Source organism: Bubalus kerabau, chromosome 21 (assembly GCF_029407905.1).
Source record: "Bubalus kerabau isolate K-KA32 ecotype Philippines breed swamp buffalo chromosome 21, PCC_UOA_SB_1v2, whole genome shotgun sequence".
In the NCBI taxonomy this organism is placed as follows: domain Eukaryota; kingdom Metazoa; phylum Chordata; class Mammalia; order Artiodactyla; family Bovidae; genus Bubalus; species Bubalus kerabau.
The window spans coordinates 25,509,146-25,532,583 of record NC_073644.1 but is presented as its reverse complement, the minus strand read 5'-3'; the positions used below and the strand labels follow the sequence as shown (position 1 = coordinate 25,532,583).

Genomic DNA, 23,438 nt, shown 5'->3' with positions numbered 1-23,438 from the left:
CATGCAGTATTCAAAATGGGGATAATACACAGTAGCCTCGTTGGTTGCATGCATGTGCGCTCAGTTGTTCCAGTCGTCTCTGACTTTTTGCAACCCTATAGACTTATAGCCCTCCAGGCTCAACTGTCCATGGGATTCTCTAGGCAAGAATACTAGAGTGGGTTGCCATGCCCTCCTCCAGGGGATCTTCTCCACTCAGGAATGGAACCTGTATCTCATTTGTCTCCTGCATTGCAGACAGACTCTGTACTCACTAAGCCACCTGGGAAACCCAAGGCCCCTTTGTTTAATATCCCAATATTCTAATGTTTTTAGAATAGCACATATATAACAAATTCATTAGTAGTAATATTTGCCAGTATTACAAATAAAGCTCCAGATTTATCCTTCATGTAGTTCGGTTTGAATAAGTGTTCTTAGTGGCTTTCTTCGATGTGGTGATTCAGGGAACCAGGCCCATTTCATATTAGAGTTCTTCTGTCCTCTTAAATTAGAGTCCTCTGTTTCCAGCCAACGGGAGTGCAAACAAAAAGCTTGAATGAGCACATAAAGCCTTACGAGATAGGGCTTCACTTTTGTTCACATCCCATTAGCTAAAACTTAACCATGTGTTTAAAGTGAAAGGAAGTCTGGGAAATGTAGCAAGCTGTGTTCCCAAGGAGGAAGAGAACACTAGTGGTCTTTGCCACACCTACAATTTCATATGTTTCTTAAAGTGAAAAAAAGCACCAACTACTGGGGACAGGCTTCTAGGGCTAGCTTTATCAGTATGGAATTGTGAGACATTTAATAGGCAATAACCTCTTTACACATATGCAATATGACACCATGCTCATGGCAGAAAGTGAAGAGGAACTAAAAAGCCTCTTGATGAAAGTGAAAGAGGAGAGTGAAAAAGTTGGCTTAAAGCTCAACATTCAGAAAACGAAGATCATGGCATCTGGTCCCATCACTTCATGGGAAATAGATGGGGAAACAGTGGAAACAGTGTCAGACTTTATTTTGGGGGGCTCCAAAATCACTGCAGATGGTGACTACAGCCATGAAATTAAGACGCATACTCCTTGGAAGATAAATTATGACCAACCCAGATAACCTAGATAGCATATTGAAAAGCAGAGACATTACTTTGCCCACAAAGGTCCGTCTTGTCAAAGCTATGGTTTTTCCTGTGGTCATGTATGGATGTGAGATTTGGACTGTGAAGAAAGCTGAGCGCCAAAGAATGGATGCTTTTGAACTGTGGTGTTGGAGAAGACTCTTGAGAGTCCCTTGGACTGCAAGGAAATCCAACCAGTCCATTCTGAAGGAGATCAGCCCTGGGATTTCTTTGGAGGGAATGATGCTAAAGCTGCAACTCCAGTCTTTTGGCCACCTCATGCGAAGAGTTGACTCATTGGAAAAGACTCTGATGCTGGGAGGGATTGGGGGCAGGAGGAGAAGGGGACGACAGAGGATGAGATGGCTGGATGGCATCACTGACTCGATGGACATGAGTCTGAGTGAACTCCGAGAGTTGGTGATGGACAGGGAGGCCTGGCGTGCTGCGATTCATGGGGTCACAAAGAGTCGGGCACAACTGAGTGACTGAACTAAACTGAACCTGTTTACCTTTTGTATTATTTGGCCTCATAGAGGTCACAGTCTAAAAGAAAAGATTTTGTTGGTGGTGCTGTTTAATCACTAAGTCATGTCCAGCTCTTTTACGACCCCATGAACTGTATCCCTCCAGGCTCCGCTGTCCATGGGATTTTCCCAGGCAAGAATACTGGAGTGGGTTGCCATTTCCTTCTCCAGGGGATCTTCCCAACAGAGAGATCAAACCTGTATTTCCTGCATTGGCAGGCAGATTCTTTACCACTGAGCCACCAGGGAAGCTCCAAAGACAAGATAGACATCAAATAAACAGGCAAATAAATGTACAATTACAAAGTGATATAGCTCCATGAGAGCATAGACTATGCCTCCATGGCTCCTAAAACAGTGCTTGGTGCATAGTAGACACTCAGCAATAATTGTTGAATAAATGCATGCCTAAAGGCATGAACAAATGAATGAAACTATATGATGGAAACAAATAGAGGCTATGAAAAAAAGCAGTAGGGTAAACTAAATTCTTTGAAGCCATCAGAGGAAGCTCCTTCTGAGATAATAACATTGTCAATGAAACCTAAAGGATGAGTCCAGTTCAGTCACTCAGTCATGTCCAACTCTTTGCAATACCATAAACCACAGCACGCCAGGCCTCCCTGTCCATCACCAGCTCCCAGAGTCCACCCAAACCCATGTCCATCGAGTTGGTGATGCCATCCAACCATCTCATCCTCTGTCGTCCCCTTCTCCTTCTGCCCTCAATCTTTCCCAGCATCAGGGTCTTTTCAAATGAGTCAGCTCTCTGCATCAGGTGGCCAAAGTATTGAAGTTTCAGCTTCAGCATCAGTCCCTCCATTGAACACCCAGGACTGATCCCCTTTAGGATGGACTGGTTGGATCTCCTTGCAGTCCAAGTGACTCTCAAGAGTCTTCTCCAACACCACAGTTCAAAAGCATCAATTCTTCGGCGCTCAGCTTTCTTTATAGTCCAACTCTCACATCCATACATGACTACTGGAAAAACAATAGCCTTGACTAGACGGACCTTTGTTGGCAAAGTAATGTCTCTGCTTTTTAATATGCTATCTAGGTTGGTCATAACTTTCCTTTCAAGGAGCAAGCATCTATTAATTCTATGGCTGCAATCAACATCCTCAGTGATTTTGGAGCCCAAAAAAATAAAGTCAGCCACTGTTTCCACTGTTTCCACATCTATTTGCCATGAAGTGATGGGACCGGATGCCATGATCTTAGTTTTCTGAATGTTGAGCTTTAAGCCAACTTTTTAACTTTCCTCTTTCACTTTTATCAAGAGGCCCTTTAGTTCTTCTTCACTTTCTGTCATAAGGGTGGTGCTATTTGCATATCTGAGATTATTGATATTCCTCCCAGCAATCTTGATTCCAGCTTGTGCTTCCTCCAGCCCAGTGTTTCTCATTATGTTCTCTGCATATAAGTTAAATAAGAGGGGTGACAATATACAGCCTTGACGTACTCCTTTTCCTATTTGGAGCCAGTCTGTTGTTCCATGTCCAGTTCTAACTGTTGCTTCCTGACCTGCATACAGATTTCTCAAGAGGCAGGTCAGGTGGTCTGGTATTCCCATCTCTTTCAGAATTTTCCACAGTTTATTGTGATCCACACAGTCAAAGGCTTTGGCATAGTCAATAAAGCAGAAACAGATGTGTTTTTGAAACTCTCTTGCTTTTTTGATGATCCAGCAGATGTTGGCAATTTGATCTCTGGTTTCTCTGTCTTTTCTAAAACCAGCTTGAACATCTGGAAGTTGTTCATGGTTCACATATTGCTGAAGCCTGGCTTGGAGAATTTTGAGCATTACTTTTCTAGCATGTGAGATGAGTGCAATTGTGCGGTAGTTTGAGCATTCTTTGACATTGCCTTTCTTTGGGACTGGAATGAAAACTGACCTTTTCCAGTCCTGTGGCCACTGCTGAGTGTTCCAAATTTGCTGGCATAATGAGTGCAGCACTTTCACAGCATCATCTTCCGGGATTTGAAATAGCTCAACTGGAATTCCATCACTTCCACTAGCTTTGTTTCATAGTGATGCTTCCTAAGGCCCACCTGACTTCACATTCTAGGATGTCCAGATCTAGGTGAGTGTAAGTTATCACATGAGTGTGAGTGAAGGATGAGTAAAATTTAGCAAAGAGAAGAGTTAGGTGTTAGACACATTTTTGCAGATCGGGAAAACATCAGGTTCAAAGGATCTGTTTTGATACATTCAAGAGCACAAAAAAGGCTAGCGTAACAGGTATGCAGAGGAACTGGGTGGTTATGGTTCAAGTTGGACTAGAAAAGTAGGCAAAGACTGTACCAATCAAGGTGCCTGTAATATGTTCAGCCTTTTTGCTCTTTTCTGCAGGCACAATGAAAAGCCAGTGAGAAGGATCCTGAAGGAAAAGGATTGATGTGATCATATGTTCACTTTAAGAGAGCATTCCTACTTTCTGTGAAGAATGAATTGGAATAAGAGTGGAAGTAGAAAGTCTAGGAAGCTATTTCATTTGTATTATTTTTAATTCTTATTAAAACATAGTTGATTTACAATGTTGTGTTAGTTTCACGTGTACAGCAAAGTGTTTCAGTTGTACATATAAGCATATATGTTCTTTTTTTATTCTTTCCATTATAGGTTATTAAAGATATTAAGTTTAGTTCCCTTGTTGGTTATTTAAATATAGTAGTGTGTATATTTTAATCCCACACTTTTAATTAGTTCCTCCTCCTCCTCTCTTTCTCCTTTTATACATATGAAATATTACTCAGCCATTAAAAAAGAATGAAGCAATGCCGTTTGCAGCAACATGGGTGGGCCTAGAGATTATTGTACTCAGTGAAGTAAGTCAGACAGAAAAAGACAAATGTCATGTGATATTGCTTATATTTGGAATGTAAAAAAATGATACAAATGAACTTATTTACAAAACAGATATTGTCTCAGAGACATAGAAAATAAACTTATGGTTACCAAAGGAGGCTATTTCAAATCATCCAAATAAGATGACTAAACCAGGGCAGTGGTTTAGAACAAGACGGAGGCAGAATAGATGGAAGGACTTGAAACACATGTTTTGGGTAAGAGGGAGATTGGAGCAGAAGGGCATTGGCAGCAATCGAATTTTCTGGTTCTGTTCTGAATGCTTATTCTCTTTGAAATGCCCTTAAAGACTCTACTACTGGAGGCTGAGACAGTAAAGAATCTGCCTGTAATGCAGGAGACACGGGTTTGATCCCTGGGCTGGGAAGATCCCCTGGAGAAGGGAATGGCAGTATTCTTGCCTGGAGAATCCTATGGCCAGAGGAGCCTGGCAGGCTATAGTACATGGGTCGCAAAGAGTTGGACACAACTGAGCGACTAACACTTTCACTTTCACTACTCAATGTAGACCTTTCAAAATATTTAGTTTTGCTCCTTTCAGATATTTTTAGAAGTTTCATCCCAACACAGAAGATATGCTTAAAGATCAGTCAAATAATTGATATTTAAAGTTTGGCCAAATTCTTGAGGTTCTTCAAAACTCATTCTAGATTATGTTCTATTTCCGTTTCTCTTTGTCTTCAAGAAATTAATCAGACAAATTACATAATTAAAGTGGAGGACTTTTTATTTTTGTGTGTGTTTATATGTGTGTGTAAATGTACCTTTAGAGTCCAAATATTTTACCCATAAAAAATTTTTAAAAGTAAATTTTGGACCATCTTTAGTATCTTCTTAACGTGGTACTGTGTGTTTTGGTATAATTTTTCAATTTAATGTCTTAGGAAGTAATCCAAATACAGTAATAGTGTTTAATCTTTATCCTTGAAGCTAGTGTTCTCCTATTTCAGAGTCAGTTGTAATGGCCCAGGCCTTTATTAGAATTTCTTTGGAGATAAGAAGGCTCTGTACCGAGGACTGGAAATATGATGCTCCTGAATTCTGTTCTGCTCTCCTCCATTTCTCATTAGTTCTTGGCTTGCAAATTTATCTCTGTCTGTATTTATCATCTTGAATATGCACATCACAGTGATTTCCCAGAGATGTTAGGAGGGCTATGTCAGTGTTTATCCATCAGCTTTTAAGACAATCTGGGCAAAGGTATATTATGATCTTAGGAATTGATAAGTCTGCAAATTGGTTTCTTTGCACAAGTAAGAATGGCTGTGAATCTTTAGCAGAATTCTTTCGTGGATGTTATACCCACAATCAGTGAAATACATCCAGTAGGTTCCCTGTCTCTAAAGATAGAGCCTCATTTCTGGGATTCTTCTGGCAGTGACTTTTACCTGTGTGAAATGTTTCCATTTCAAGTAATTTGAATAATTTTTACCCAAAATGTGCTGTTAGTGCTACAAATCCATGGATAAAATTCTTTGATGGCCTATTGATCTTTGGAGAGAACAAACTCAGAGACTAAGTGTGACTTTTACAAAGAGGTTTTTGCTCGTTTCTGCCAAGCACATGGATGTTTATAATCTTGCATTTTCATTTTGTGTCTGGTGTGATGGTCTTTACTTTTCTCTTTAACAAATGCCCCATCGTGTATAAAAACACTTTTCCAATAATCTTTAAAGACATTTCTTTGTTTTTCCCCTGCTCTTTCCTGTCATGTAGATACCTTACTCCAAGATTATGCTGTGAGTAATCCAAAGCAACCATAGGAAATTGAAAAATCTTGTAAATTAACTTTGTTGTCTTGACACTAGCTTGTATGTGAAGGTCGGCTAGGAATATAAAAATCACATAAAGTTTGCTTTCAGATTCCACGGTGCTCTTTATAAATCCAGTCAGGTATTTGATTACTTCACTTATCTCAAAACTGGTATTTCTTACTCTTCAAAAAAAAAAAAAATATATAGGGTGCCGGGCTCAAAGTTTTAGATAAGGTTAATTACACAGGAGAATTTGAGAGTCAAAGGAGTCTTACATTTTTTAAAAGATTCCCCACTGCCCAGCACAGCCAAGCCAAATCTCAGATTACACTGTATTCTGGCCCTTGGAACACAAAGCGAACATCCTCACGTCCTAAAAGCAAAGTGTTTGAAGAGAAGACGTCGACCTTCCAAGCACCTGAATTTACTGCCAAAGCACTAAAAATGAACTACGAGCAGAAAAACTGAGTCAGATGAACTCTTCATTCTATGTCAAGGGTGAAGTTCCAGTTCCATGGATCAAGAGAAAGCACTGAAAGAGGTGTGTGGGTGTGTGTTGTTTTCCCCACTTGTACACACCTGCTCTGCTCCTGCACCGCCCCTGGGACACGGTCTTTTTATAGTAATGGTGGTAATTAGATGCTCTTTCCTTTTTAGATCCTCTTAATCATCTTTGGGGTTTGGAGCCAATGTCTCTACCTCAAAATAGAATGAAAATTCAGGTTCTTACTTAGCCTGTGGCACTCCTGGTCACTCCTAGTATTCAATGAATATTTATAGAGTTTGGAGACAGATTCTATACCAGGCCTACATGAAAAAGCTGCTACAGTTGAGTATTTATGAAGATCTGTTCTATTGTCAGTAAAGAGCACAAAGTTAGTGCATTGAATCAGACTCTTGGGTCTGTTAAAAACATGTGTTTTTTTCCCTTCTGTTACAGTGATACCAGGAGATGTGTTATGAAAGAATGTAGTTATTCTTCTTACTATCAGATTAAGAATTTGCCTCTAAATCCTAATGTCCATTAGTAATTTATTACAACTCCAGGATTTATGAGTCATTAGAATGTTTAAAAATTGCATTCCATTTTCAACCTAGTCCTCATAATATTGAATACATTCTTAGGGGTCTTAAACCTTTCTGAAGTTTCAGTGAATTTCCAGTGGATAAGTTTGTTATTATCTATTCCAGATCATTCAAAGCTTTTACACTTCAGATCTTCTTTTTAATACTCAGTATTTTCTAATCTGTCTTTATGCAGGTACCTCCCAATTCTCTTTAGGTATTTCATATATTATCTTGGGAGCTGTGGTAGCAAGAACTACAAATAGTACAGTGTTTTTGTAAAGTGGTCAGATTTTATTTATGCAAAATTGTATTTATGATTTCATTTCCTTATTGCCTTCCTCATAAGACTACTCTGAGGACTAATGAGATAATGCTTAGAAAGTAATTAACACAGTGCTTGGCATGGTAAGCAGTCAATGTTCATTGTTGCTATTGAATTTTTATGACATTTTAATGACCATACACCATGGCCAGCCACTTTTATTTTTTAAAGCCTGAATTCCCCTGATCCAATAATATGGAATATACTCCAGTCAGATGAACATTCCTAGCACTCATGTCTGGACTTGACGGTTTCATTCAGTCAACAAATTCATTTAATGAGTATTATAGAAATTGAGCTAAGTCCTGGGACTACAGCTCCCAGATACAAGGTCTCTGTATTGGAAGAGCCTACCACAAACAGGGAAGACTGACAATGGACAGGCAGTTAAAATAAGGCACCAGGAGAGGTACAGGATCAAGGGGACAGCATAGAAATGGGAGCCAGCCTGGTCCAGAGAGCAGGTAGGCTTCCTGGAATAAGTGATGGTAAAGCTGAGACCTAGGGGTAAGTAAAAGTTAGCCAGACAGAGGGGGCAGAAGAAGGACAAAAATGGAAAGATTACCAGAAGGAAAAGTACATGTAATACTAGGAGGTGAAAAAAAAAATGCTATTTATTGAGGAACTGAATAGAGTCCAGCATGAATGGAGAGGGGAGTAACAGAGAAGGCTGGAGACGTGGGCAGGCACCAGATCTCAGAAAGCCCTGGGATTTAGGTCAAGGAGTTTGGACTGTGTCTTGCAGTAGCTGTGAAACTATCAGTGCTCATTCATCTAATACCATCCAGCCGCATTGACTAGATTCTGTGTGATTTAGCCCCATGCTTTTTTGTTGCTGTTTCTGGTTTGGTGGATATTTTCCTTCTTTTTTTTTTTAAGTTGAAGTGTAGTTGATTTATAATGTGTTAGCTTCAGGTGTATAGTAAAATGATTTAGTTATACATGCACACTCACATATATGTGTTATAGATATATCATTTTTCAGATCCTTTTGCATTATAGATTACTACAAGATATTGAGTAGATTTCTCAGTGCTATACAATAGGTCCTTGTTCATCTGTCTTAAATATAGTAGTGTGTGCATGCATGCTAAGTCGCTTTAGTCATGTCCAACTCTTTGCAACCTTATGGACTGTAGCCCTCCAGGCTCCTCTGTCTATGGGAATTCTCCAGGCAAGAATACTGGAGTGGGTGGCCATGCCCTCCTCCAGGGGATCTTCCCAACCCGGGGATCGAACCTGCGTCTCATGTCTCCTGCACTGGCAGGCAGGCTATTTACCACTAGTGCCACCTGGAAAGCCCCAGATATAGTATTATGTATACGTTAATCCCAATGTATTAAATATGTATTAAATAAATCCCAACATATTGTTTTCTATGTTTGTGGGTCTGTTTCTGTTTCATAGATAGGTTCATGTCATATTTTAGATTCCACCTAGAAGCAATATCATCTGATATTTGCCTTCCTCTGCCTGACTTACTACACTTAATGAGATCATCTCTAGGTCCAGCCCCAATGTTCTGAAGCCCCATTCCTATTTGTTTCCCCTACATAATCCTGCCCACTGTCCTAGATGCTCCAATGTTGACTTATTTCCTTGACTAAAATGTCCTTCCTCTAATTCTGCACTTCAGTTCAAGAATCGTCTGTCGATAACTGGTGTGTGCCAGGCACTGTGCCCCTTCATCCCTCCAATATCTTTTTATTCATTCATTTATTAATCCTATAAGTGTTCATAAGCACCAGCATGTAGAGGGAGCCATGCTGCGTTTATTTTTCTAAGCACCAGGCACCATGCTATGTCTTTTTAAAAATTTTAATTTATTCATGGCTGTGCTTGGGTCTTGTTGCTGCATGCGGGCTACTCATGTTGCGGTGTGTGTGCTTCTCTTGTTGGGAGCACGGGATCCAGGCTTGCAGTCTCTGTAGTTGCCGCGCACAGTGTCAGCTGCCCCAGGCACGGGGAATCATCCCAGAGCAGGGATCCAGCCCATGTCCCCTGCACTGGCGGGTGGATTCTTAACCACTGGACCACCAGGGAAGTCCAGTGCTACCTTCAAATGACATTTCTTAGTGATGGCCCACAACAGGACCAACCTCTTCCAGTTTTATTCGTCTTCTTAAATCCAAATACCATAAGTGCATCTCTCCTCTGGCTCTTGGTGCTTTTGACGCTGCATTACAGGTGATTACTTCATGAGTCTGAGTAATGAGTAGTGTCTTCACTACTCTACAAGACCTCTATGCTACTGGGGACAGAGTCCAGGTCCAATTTATTATTGTATTTTCCGGAGTTCATAACTTTGCACCATGAGCTGCAGTGCTCATAATAAATACATAAATGCATGAATAAGTTTTCTGAAAATGGATAAGAATAACCTTATTTTGGTACTTTCTAATGACCCACATTGTCAAGCAGAGCAATTAATTTTTTTTAAATGATTAAGCCTGAATCTAGAACAGTTCCTCTAAAAAAATATTGTTCCTTACAAGAGTCCAGGATTTACATCCAAACCCCATAAGTGGATAATATGTCATTAAGGGTTTCACGTGTAAAGTTCTTGACACTGTATACCCCCATGATCATTTCTGTACTCTACCTTTACTTACGCTTTTTGTATATTCTTATAATTATATTCTATCAGAAAAGATGAAAATAAGAGTAAGCTTCCTACCTGTTGATTGCTAAAAATAAAATTCTTCCTGGCCTTACCTTTTCACATTTATGCTCTCTGCCTAGATTTACAGCTAGCATTTTTAGTGGTTACTGCTGCATTTTCTAGGCACATTAGTTGCTCTTCTGGCAGGCTCTGTGATTCACAGAGAATGTTGGAGGTGTTTCCTGATTGTCTTCATGGCAAGTGCTGTAGTTGAGGCTTGATTCTCTCCAGTGAATTAATGGTTTGTTTGAATAAAAGGACAAGGAAAAACCACATAACCCTAAGGATTTTTAAAGTACCACTGTGGAATCCATGCTGGAATTGCAAACAGTTTTGAACTAAATACCCATGATAACATGTCTTCAGGTACATTGGCCACTTCAGTTTGCACTTACCCAGACTTGCTAATGCTGTTTGAGTTTTATCTTAAACTGTGTGAAAGGGTTGGAGGACTTTCCTTGTCAGGTATTAGAGGCTGTTACAGATATTTTCTAACACCAGCATTCGGAGTGTTACACAGAGAGGAAGTCTGGGTTAGGGAGGTGGCTCAGCAAGGGACTGTGGACTTGATTATGGGCTTGGTTATGGGCTTGGGTGGCCTCAGTCATTCACCTGGTTGATGTACATAATTTTCTTTTTGTGATTGGACAGTGATCTTCCAGCTCGATATTCTCAAATAGCTGATACAGCTGCTGTGAATTGACAGGGAGGATATTTTCACTTAGGAAATGACTCTGTACGAATGTAAATTGGTACAAACACTATGGAGAAGAATATGTGTGTGTTAGTTGCTCAGTTGTGCCCAACTCTTTGCGACCCCATGGACTGCAGCCCACCAGGCTTCTCTGTCCATGGGATTTTCCAGGAAGGGATAATGGAGTGGTTTGCCATTTCCTTCTCCATGGAGAATAGTATAGAAGTTCCTTAGAAAACTAAGCCCCTTCCCTGGTGGCTCAGATGGTAAAGCATCTGCCTGTAGTGCAGGAAACCCAGGTTCAATCCCTGGGTTGGGAAGATCCCCTGGAGAAGGAAATGGCAACCCACTCCAGTACTCTTGCCTGGAAAATTCCATGGACTGAGGAGCTTGGTAGGCCTACAGTCCACGGGGTTGCAAAGAGTCGGACACGACTGAGAAACTTCACTTTAGAAAACTAAAAGTAAAGTTACCATATGATCCAGCAATCCCATTCCTGGGCATATATCCAGAAAAGGTAAAAGTTCTAATTGAAAAGATATGTGTACCCCAATGTTCATAGTAGTACTGTTTATAGTAGCCAAGACATGAAGGTAACCTAAGTGTCCATCAACAAATGAATGGATAAAGAAGGTGTTGATTATATATATACACATATGTATATGTGTGTGTGTGTGTGTGTATATATATATATATATATATATATATATATATATATAATGGAATATTATTCAGCCGTAAAAAAGAATGAAATAATGCCATTTGCAGCAACATGGATGGACTTAGAGATGATCATACTAAGTGAGACGGAGAAGACAAATGATACCACTTAAATGTGGAATCTAAAAAATGATACAAATGAACTTATTAACAAAACAGAAATACTCACAGACTTAGAAAACAAGCTTATGTTTACCAGGGAAAGGAGGGGATGGATAAATTAGAGATTTGGGATTAACTGAAACACACTACTCTGTGTAAAACAGAGAAACAGTAAGGACCTACTGTATAGCACAGAGATCTATAAGTTTAGTATCTTGTAATAATCTATAATAGAAAAGAATCTGAAGAAGAATATATATATATATTATATATATAATATACATATATATAGAACTGAATCACTTTGGTGTATACCTAAAACACTGTAAATCAACTATCAGTTTAGTTCGGTTCAGTCGCTCAGTCGTGTCCGGCTCTTTGCAACCCCATGAATCACAGCACACCAGGCCTCCCTGCCCATCACCATCTCCCGGAATTCACTCAGACTCACGTCCATCGAGTCTGTGATGCCATCCAGCCATCTCATCCTCTGTCGTCCCCTTCTTAAACTCTTAGATATAGAAACAGACTTGTGCGTTTTGCCAGTTCAGCTGTTTTTTCCCTTATATTTTCATGTTTTATCATAGAAATTTTTCACAGTTAATTTCTAAAAATATTCAAAGGGTCACTACTCTGGTTAAATTGTATTCTCTTTCCTATAAGTACTATTGCTATTAATAAATATTAGTAAGTATACTATTATTATTAATAAATTCTAATAGGTAAATTTTTCTGAAAGTGTGATTGCCTGAGTATTTCTCTAAGAACTTGGTGCATTTGAGTACAATAAAACTCTTGTTTTGTTGGAGTGCGAATAGGCCAGTCTTTCCAGGAGTCTTTAAAATGTGCCATGGAGTAGATAGACTCTCAGGGGAAAAAGTCAATATTTATATATACAAAAAAATTAAGTTGTCAATTTACCTTATTCCTAAACCTATCAACTTTCCATTCTGTCCTTAAGTGAGCAGACAATGGTGCTTCACACAAACACCCTACACACGCTTGTGCACACATGCACGTATGCTAATGCACATGCTCACAGTAATATTTAATTGTTGACTGTTTCTCTTGCTGCAGATGAAAGAACTAAGTTATACAAATGGCCTTGATGGTCTTGACCTTAATTCTGTGCCTTAAGGAATCACATTACAGGATGGCTTTATATCATTGTCAAATTTTAACAGTTAATAAATCCCTTTTATAAAGCTGTACTTATAAATTCCTTTTATTTCTTTAATTAGGCATATCTCAGTCATGAGTTCATTTCCAATTTTAGTTGCTAAACACAGACTGTCAATCCTAGAAAAGGTGAAGTAAGTCATTCATTAAAGCAGTTCATCATGGTGAAGCCAGTGAAAGCTATATACTTTGTTTTTGTTTGTTTTATTGAAATGCAGTTGATTGACAATGTTTCAGGTGTACAGCAAAAGTGATTCAGTTATATAGATAGGTAACATATAAAATAATATATCTCTCTATATATATTCTTTTTCAGATCCCTTACCATTATAGGTTATTACAAGATATTGAATATAGTTCCCTGTGCTATGTCCTTGTGGTTATTCTATTTTATATATAGTAGTATGTATATGATAATCCCTGATTTATCCACAAGTTTATTTTCTATGACTGTGAATCTATTTCTATTTTGTAAATAAAATTTGTATTGTTTTTTTAAGATTCCACATATAAATGATATCATATGATGTTTGTCACACTTAGTATGATGATCTCTTGGTTCATCCATGTTGCTGCAAATGGCAATATTTCATTATTTAGATGACTGGGTAACATTCCATTAAATACACCATATCTTCTTTGAAAGCTATATACTTTCAGTTTTATCTCTTGCTAGGAATCACATTTAGGAGAACAGAGGGGCTCATCTTACCTTTGCTGTCTGAGAAGCGTGTCCTTTTTCTTCCTCTGATAATGGCAAGGCCATACTAAAAGGACTTGAGATAAGCTGTCAGTCTCCATTAACTCCTTTCTTCTGTGCTTCCAGGTCAGAGAGCAATCTGAAGTTGCTTTTAACCCCCATGTTGAAGTCTTCCAAGCCCTGCCAGTTTCCCAAACCATATTTTACAGATGTCACAGCTGCTGTCAGTGGTGTTCAGTTCAGTTCAGTCACTCAGTCGTGTCCAACTCTTTGCGACCCCATGGACCACAGCACACCAGGCCTCCCTGTCCGTTACCAACTCCCGGAGTTTACCAAAACTCATATCCATCAAGTCGGTGATGCCATCCAACCATCTCATCCTCTGTCGTCCCCTTCTCCTGCCTTCAATCTTCCCCAGTACCAAGGTCTTTTCAAATGAGTCAGCTCTTCACATCAGGTGGCCAAAGTATTGGAGTTTCAGCTTCAACATCAGTCCTTCCAATGAACACTCAGGACTGATCTTTAGGATAAACTGGTTGGATCTCCTTATAGTCCAAGGGACTCTCAAGAGTCTTCTCCAACACCACAGTTCAAAAGCATCAATTCTTTGGTGCTCGGCTTTCTTTATAGTCCATCTCTCACATCCATACATGACTACTACTGGAAAAATTATAGCCTTGACTGGATGGTAGTTTTTCTTTATTTGGTTTCTCTGAAAGAGTAAACCCATGATATCTTAGAATATATAGGAATCCTTATTTTTGTTATGTTTCTTGGTAATAAAATCTAAAATAAAAGCAAGAGTAAATTCTAACTATTAGATGGTGAAGTGTTTTAACACTGTAATGCAGTTATCTAAAAACTAAGTCAGCCTCTTTTATATAATCTTTCCATACCTGTGGTCTTAACATCTTCTAAATCCCAACCATTGGTATCAGATTATATAAGATTGCTATGCTACAAAGCTTCTCCTAGCTTGCCTAAACTTTTCTTGCTTTTGCATGCTTTCCAAATATAGTCAGTTTTTTTTAATATTGCTCAGAAACACTTGTCAAGAACTTAGATTAAAAAAATGCACTTGTCAGAAAGTTAAATGTGGTATGAATCCAGTTCCTTTCACTGTCCAAACTGGGAATATTTTTTAAAAATTAACCCAAATGGGTGGCAAAAGTATTTGTCTAGTTTTGATCTCTTATGAAAGTGTTCATATTTTACCACTTAATGTAACATTCAACTTTTTAAAGTAAGAAAGCATGCATATGAAAAATATCCAAAAAATTATTAAAATATAAATGTATTGATTTTCTTTAAAACATTTCTGTAACTTTGAATGAATGCACTAAATTTTGTATGGGCTTCCCCAGTGGCTCAGTGGTAAAGAATCAGCTAAAACTCAGGAGCTACAGGAGATACGGGTTTGATCCCTGTGTTGGGAAGATCCCCTGGAGAAGGAAATGGCAACCCCCCTCCAACATTTTTGCCCTGAAAATTCCAGGGACAGAGGAGCCTGGTGGGCTACAGTTCATGGGGTCGCAAAGAGTCAGACACAACTTAGCAACTAAACAACAACAAAATTTTGTATATTATCAGTTTAGGGAAAGAAGAATACTCGAAAGAGATGTTAGGGGTGTATAATGAGCCATTCTCCAATAGAAGTCTCCCCAGAAACCTGTCTCAGTTTCTAAATTTGAAGGACAAAATTAGGTTGTTTATTTGAGAAGAAAAGGAGACATTGCATAGCTTTAAATGAAGAAACATTTAAGGAACTTCACCCTTTCTTCCAACAAGTTCAAGAACCAAGAACATCACCACCTTTTATTACTAAAAAAGACCCTTGGACAGTCTTTCACACTGGCCCATCTACCATCGATGAACCCTCTGCTCAGCTCTTTCTTTTCCAGCTGTGTTTATTAAAAATAAACTCAATAGTTGAAGTTAAAATGGATTAAAGAGGAATTTAAGGGTAAGAGATGAATGACTTTGGAACCCCAAATTGGCATCTGTTTGATTTGAGGCCTCCAAAGTCCTCAAAGTCTGGATTTTGCTTTTAATAAAATCCTTATTAAGTCAGAGTTCTATAGGCCAATGTGTTATGATCCAGTTTGGACAATCATAGTCAAATCCTTCTTGAGAGTGTCTATGTCTAAAACAGATCAGGAAGGTACAACCAGTTCATTTCTACAGAGGTCATTTCGTTCTTCTATAAGAGTGATGAGAAGGGAGTTCCTGGTGGTCCAGTGGTTCAGACTGTGCTCTCCCATTGCAGAGGGCATGGGTTCGTTCCCTGGCCCGGAAGCTAAAATCCCATATGCTGCATAGCATGGCAAAAAAAAAAAGAGTGATGAGAGGAAAACATTTTCAGCATCTTTGGCTGTCCCTTTCAATCTTAGTAAAGTGACCAGAATTAAATGAACTATGACAAATGCTCTTTAACCTCGGATCTAAAGTTGAGGTCAATTGGTGATTTAAGGTAGTATATCTTCCAGTGCTTCGAGTTATGTTGTACGATCCTTTAGTATAGATCTCCATACCAACACCTCGAATAGAACTTTGAAACTTGTCATTATTAAATGACCCACTACCATGACGCCCTCCTTATCCCTTGCATGTCTGTATGTGTATATGTGTGTGTGTTTGTGTATCTGTGACTTCCCTGGTCGCTCAGACGGTAAAAGCATCTGCCTACAATGCAGGAGATGTGGGTTTGATCCCAGGGTTGGGAAGATCCCTTGGAGAAGGAACCCACTCCAGTACTCTTGCCTGGAAAATCCCATGGATGGAGGAGCCTAGTAGGCTACAGTCCACGGGGTTGCAAAGAGTCGGACATGACTGAGAGACTTCACTTTCACTTTCACTTTGTGTATCTGTATGAAAGAGACTGGAAGGAGATCAAATCAAATATCTTCTCAAGCAGCATTGTCCAGTTGAATTGTAGTGCAAGGTACATGTGTCATTTTAAATTGTCTAATAGCCCCATTAAGAAATAAAAAGAAACAGATGAAATTAGTATAAATATATTCCACGTAGTCCAATATATCAGAAATACTATCATTTTAACATGTAAGCAATAGAAGTTATCAAAGAGAAACGGTTCATTATTTTTTGTTCTGTATCTCTGGACTCCAGTGTGTGTCTTACACGTCCAACCCGTCTTCATCTGGATGGGGCACACGTGAACCGCTCAGTGGTCACAAGTGGCTCTTGGATTGAACAGCCTAAAACATGACCCCCTCTTGAGCTCAAGAGTATCCCATTTGAAATACCAAGCTTCTGACATTTCAGCTCTCCATCTGAATCTTTTTCTCCACAGAAGAAATCCATTTGGATAAATATGGCAATCCAGGTCCCAATACAGGCACACCCAGGAACATACACGGGATCTCACATCGGAGCTTTAATCACACCTACCCGGATTTCCTTCTAATTAAACCTGAGAAATGAAATATTCCCCCCTCCAGCGCTCTCTGAAGCGGCACGTGTACCTGTTATCTTGCACTTTAATGGGTTACCGTATTTAGTGTTGTCAGAACTGCTGATTCATGGCCCTGCCGTTGCCCGCTGCCCCCCGGGTGATTGCTTGACAGCACGCCAATAGCAGCTGCCTCCAGCTTCTGAAAAGCTGACCTTGTAACAACAGCCACATTCTTTTGCTTGGTTTTGCTGACATCCTCTCAACTCAAAAACTGTTTTTAAAACAAAAGTATAATGAAGTAATGAGCTTCTAAAAGCAATTGTATTTCAGTTCATTAAATTATCTGAGTGTGTCAAGGAGGGGCAAACCAGCGAGGAAATGAATACACAGAGGGAACCATCCTTGAAAGTTGACATTTGAGCTAGAGGCATATAATACTCGGGAACAGGGTTTTAAGATAACGTGGGCATCCAAGTGAAACAAGGCTGTCACGGGATCTAGTTTTCAACTTTCTCAGGAACCTGTATTAGTTCCGTATTACTGAGCTATTTGAAATTCTGTTTAATTTTTTCAAAATTAATGTATCTCCTTCCCCACCCTAAAAATGCTTTCTTCAAGTTCAGCTTTTAAAGCAAAAGGATATAATGTGTTCTCCATTAATTAATAAATGAAAATTACTATCAAATTCTTAAAACAGGGATCAAATTAGGTGGTAACTACGAAGTACAACTCTAGCCAGTGGATAAGATGATGCTTCACATTGCATTCATCTGTAAACATACAGCACAATATATACCTTTCATCCAGCAGCTTGAACTGCTTGCCCTGCCTTTTGTTAGAGCACAACTTTTTTAGATTCTTTTCCTGGTGGCTAGATCTGAAACCCTTGTGCATTCTGTGTCAAGTCTTTACTCAGATTTCCCTGCTCCTTCTTTCTGTCGCCCATTATCCCAGAGTCGAATATGATCTAACAGTAAACTTACCACGTGGTTCATATATCACATAAAATAGCTAAAGTCCGCTTTATTGATTTTAGGGAATTTCCAAAATATGAAAGTTTTCAATGAATAACAGAGTGGAATGTTCAGCTAATTGTTATGGCACATTGTAACCACCAGAGGGCGATCAAGGCTCCTCTCTGTCCGCTGTTCCCACCCTTGCAAACCAGTGAGTGGTGACAGAGATGAGTGGAGGGCACTGTATATTGATCCATTAAATGGAAGGGAGATGAAACTGTGTCTTTGGAGAAATCCAAAATATGGTAGCCTGAAATCCTGCCAACGTGTTTTTTTATTGTTTTTAGTCGCCAAGTCGGGTCCGACTCTTTTGCGACCGCATGGACTGCCAGGATCCTCTATCCAGGTGATTTCTGAGGCAAGAATACTGGAGTGGGTAGCCAGTACCTTCTCCAGGGAATCTTCCGGACCCAGGGATGGAACGCTCATCTCCTGAATTGGCAGGTGGATTCTTCACCATTGAGCCACCAGGGAAGCCTAAATTCAATTACCTAACAGCATTTCTTGTAAAAATCTGGATTTCCACCCTGAATATGAAAATAAGAACATATGACCATCCTTAGTCCATGGTTGTACGTGGGACAACCAGAAGGCGCTGCTCGCTTTCAACAGGGCACGCTTCATTTCAGTTCCATCACTAACACACCCTATGATTTTTTCCCACATTGAGACCAAATAGCATGTGCCACTTATAGTCAAGCTTGTATCATTGATTTCTTGTTGTTAAGAGCTGTTTCATTTTAGATTTTTTCTGTTCTACTCAGGTAAATATCAAAAGTGATTTTAAAAATATCCCAGGTGAACCTATTATAATTACAAGGAAAATAAGAGAAAGCATACATCTTTGAAGCAGTAAAACATATTCCTAAGAGTAAAATAGGCAGGTAGAATGTCCCTGGGTCTCCTTCACTAATACCCACCTTTCCCCCCCATTTATTGATATTAGATGAATTTATGGGCTTACAGTTTTCCAACACTCAGAGTCTCTGCCAAATTCCTGTTGGTGAGAATGCAGCATATATGTTCTTACGTGTGCCTGTGCACACCTCACCCTTTATTGAGATAAATACAGATGTTCCCCCTTTTTTCCTTAGAGATTATTTACTTGAATTCAGTTTTCTCTACAAAGTGGTAAAATCTGGAGGACTGAGATTAGGACAAGAGCAAGTGTTGTAGGAAAGACATTGCTAAAGTGTTGGTTCCAGACCTTAGGCAAATGGGATTCCCATGATTCCTTATGATCTGACTTTCTGATCGTGGTGTAACCTACTGGTAATATTCTCTTTCCCCATGTGGCTGTGGCAGGTGGCAGATCAGGGACTCAGAGATCATGGATCCCCATCAAAATCTCCTCTCACATTTGTCATAACTAACTACTGAGAAATCTTTCTTGTGATTGACTACATGAGGATTTGAAAAAATCAGCCCATGAAGGGCAAGCTGTCAATCTCTGTACTCAACTTGGTTGGAAAATATACATATCTGCATGTAGCTTGTCCTCAACAGAGGAAATGCAGAACTAAATTTAGATTGGTGCAGCATAAACAAATGCCAGCAAACACAGCTGATATTCTGAGTTACTCAAACCATTGCTTCTTGATCTCAAAGCAAAGCGATAATATAAATATTAGTACTCATAGTTAAGATTGGTTGAGACTACCATGTGTCAGCCACTGTGCTGAGGGGTCTCCTTTAATCCTTGTAACACCTCTGGGAGGGAAGATCTGTTGTTATTCCTATTTTAGAGGGTGTGGGAAAAGTGATGACTCGCTAAGTATTTCATGGAGATGAAATCAGTAATGAGGTGAGCATTATCACCACTCTGTCCAACGTCAGAGCCTTCCCTCAACCTCCGTACTATATTCTATTCCTTTTAGGCCAGTGGTTCTCAAACTGAAGTCTCCTAGACATTTTGATGGGGTCTTTGAGGTCAAAACTATTTTAATAATAACTTGAACATATTACTTGCCATCTTGACTGTGTAGACAATTGCACTGATGATGAAAAAGCAATGGTGGATAAAACCGGTGTGATTTTATTACAAATCAAGACAATGGCACCAAACTGTTCTGGTTAGTAATCATCTTCTTTACTACCATGCAAAGAGAGTGAAAAAAACAAAAAACAAAACAATGATAACAACACCATGGTATTTGGTGTAATGGATTATGCCAAATTCATTGATATGGTTTCAGATTTCATGAAGCAACTCACCTTTAAGGAGCAACACTTGAGTTTCAGTCATGTCAAAGAAAAATAGCCACAATTGTCTGAAAGGCTATAAAAATACTATAGCCTATTCCAAACTGCACATCTGCCTAAGTTTGGAGTGTCTTCATATTCTTCAACCAAAACAACATATTGCAATAGATTGAAAGCAGAAGCAGATATGAAAACCCAGCTATCATCTTTCTATGAAGCCAGAAAATAAAGTTTTCCCAAAATGTAAAAGCATGCCCTACTTCTCACTACATTTTTTTTAGTTTTGGAAAATATTTTCTTTTTAAAAATATCTTATTGATGTTACATTTAAAAAGGTTTATCACTGTTATGTAAACACATTTATGAATATTTTTTTTAAATTTCTAAGTCAACTTCTAATAAGGTAAATATTGATAGATATAACACACATAGTCACAAGTTCCTTAGGGTTTCCAAGAGAAAAAGTTTGAGTATATATGATGCAAGCCATAGTATCATTTTTTTTTAACTCCAAAGTATCATGGAGATGAATGATACCTCATTAAATGCTTTATCTTTTATTTGCATTTTTTAAGAAGACACTCCTCTTTTCTGAGTCAGATGAAAATCATTCAGGCTGTCTGTAGACCTCAGGTGGTTACTAGGGCATGTGGCACATTCAAGGTCATCAGTCAAGGTCAGAGAGCACCACAAGGGCAAGGCCTGAATTGGCTCCCAGAATCAGATCTTTCCATTTCTTTATGGTTTCCAGAAAAAGCACTTCTTTGTCCAAGAAAACACTCTGTATTTTGCACATAAATATTTTTTCCTGAGGAAACAAGATACATGAGATGTATTACAAGCCCCCCAAAAAAAATTCATCACTGAAATTGTGCCCAAATAACTGCCGTGTTTGCAGACATGTGATATTAGGAGCCTGAGCGTTATGGTTAGGGTTTATGTATATTAGAGAAAATTAATGTTTAACAATGTGGAATTCTGTCTCCTTAGTGCAAACATTTAATTTGTGATATTTGGGGAGGTGTGGAACTCCTCATGGAAACATTTATTCTCATTTTCATCCATCTCTCTTTTAAAAATTGTTACTAATGGAACTAGTAAAGGTCGTAGGAAAGGTCGTAGGAAATCTTTTTTTTATTTGGCTTTCCCTCCCCCTGTATCCAGTTTCATGACTTCTTCCCTTCGTTCTTCCTTCCTTCCTGTCTTCTGTTCTGGCTGGATCTTTATATCATGGTAAAATCAGACACATATCAAAGCACAGTGCATCATTAATTCCTAAAAAGTGTGCAGGACTTTAGCAAATGAGTGAACATAAATTCAGAGCAAAATATTGATGGTCACATATCACCAGGGAAATTTCAGTAGAATCTATAAGATACCCACATGTGGCTAATTAAAATTTTGTCTTTTTAAAAATTAATTGGATAAATCTCTGTCATTCTGATTTAACACCCAAAGTTCAATTTAATTCTCTTTTTGATCAATTTTATGTCTTGAGATGCAAGAGACAAAAGGCTGAGCATAGATAAACCCTTTTTTTCCTGGTCGGCGAAAATCTGTTCATCATGCTGCCTTACTTGGAATTAAGTTCAACATGCTTAAAAGTTTAATGAGGTCATCACTGGGGGGTAGTTTTTGTGTGTACTCGGTTTACTTGCATATTGTTCATAAAAAGAGATTTTCATTAAAGAAAACTTTTGAGATAATTCAGTTTAGTGATAGTGTAAGTTAATGAGACCACTTAATTGTGGTCTCACGATTGTATTTTTTTTTTAAAGCTTACAGATTGAGAGAATTACTCACTCTAAAAATATATTCTGAAAAAAAATGGCTCTTATTTTTCTGATATTTTAGGATACACGGGTTTTGTACAATAGAGATTTCTATTATAACAAAGTAAGTAACTATTACTTTGGACTATTATAAAATAATAACAAAGTAAGGACTATTATAAAATAAATCTACTGCCTTATACTGAAATAAAATAATATACTGCCTTATACCTCTTTGTGTATGTGAATGTATACAAAGCACATGAGTAAACCAAAGAAGCATTTGCTGACTTGGGATGTCCCAAACTTTCATATGTCATATTCTTTAATTAGCAAGTTTTATAAAAAATTTCATAGCCAGAAAATTTTTGTAGCATTTATTTATGCTGAATATGTGTGGCTCACTAACAACAGAGACAAAAACAAAACTTGAAATAAAATTATATATCTCTTAGAATCCCTGGGGCTTCCCTAGTGGCTCAGCCAGTAAAGAATCCACCTGCAATGTGGGAGACCTGGGTTCCATCCCTGGTTTGGGAAAATCCCCTGGAGAAGGAAACAGCTACCCACTCCATTCCATGGACTGTAGAGTCCATGAGGTCGCAAAGAGTCAGACACGACTGAGCGACTTTCACTTTCACTTTAGAATCCCTCAATTTCATTAAAAATCATGCGTGTATGCACAGGTATGTGTAGATAATTGGAAGTAAATGTAGAAAATCTTCATAGGGATTGCCTCTCACTAGTGGAATATGGATGTTATTCATTTTTATAATTTATTACATTTTCCATACCTCCTAAAAGTAAAGTTACTTTGATTATTTAAAGAGCTATTTAAGTGCCCAGCCATCTCTTGATTCATTTTTTTTTATTAAACTTGCTTCTTCATAAATACTTCTTCTAATACTTCATATAGAGCTAATTATTTTTACATTTATTATTTTGAAAAGGAAAAAATGATGGGTACTTAAGTGAGTTCTCTACAACAGAGCTCCTCTGTGCAGGGCCTGCCCAGGTGCAGTACAAATGGTTAAACATAAAGGGAGGATGTTCTTTTAAAATGCAAATATCATCTGGGTGAGCAACTGCCTGAGCTACAGTGAGATGCTGCAGATAGAGACACAAAGGCAGTCCATCTGAAAAACGCAAACACGCTGTGCAAGGAACAGAGCTGAGAAATCCTTTCTAAACCACCTTCTTCCTTCTCAGCACCTTGAAAACAGTTGACTGAATACCCGCCTGAACTGATGCTGACAAGCATACCTTTTTTCTTAAAGGTTCCTAAATGTCAGCAGGCCTCCGGCTCTCTGCTGGGAAAAAAATTCCACATTCACTGCAGA

At 38.7% G+C, this 23,438-nt stretch overlaps 1 protein-coding gene and 1 non-coding gene across 18 annotated transcripts in view; both read left to right on the top strand.

Annotated features, from left to right (window-relative positions):
* DTNA (dystrobrevin alpha) overlaps positions 1-23,438 on the top strand; it is a 317,537-nt gene that overhangs the window by 45,518 nt on the left and 248,581 nt on the right. The window lies entirely within an intron of this gene.
* TRNAY-GUA (transfer RNA tyrosine (anticodon GUA)) lies at positions 11,244-11,315 on the top strand. The gene has a single exon. It is a non-coding gene; the product is annotated as a tRNA-Tyr (tRNA).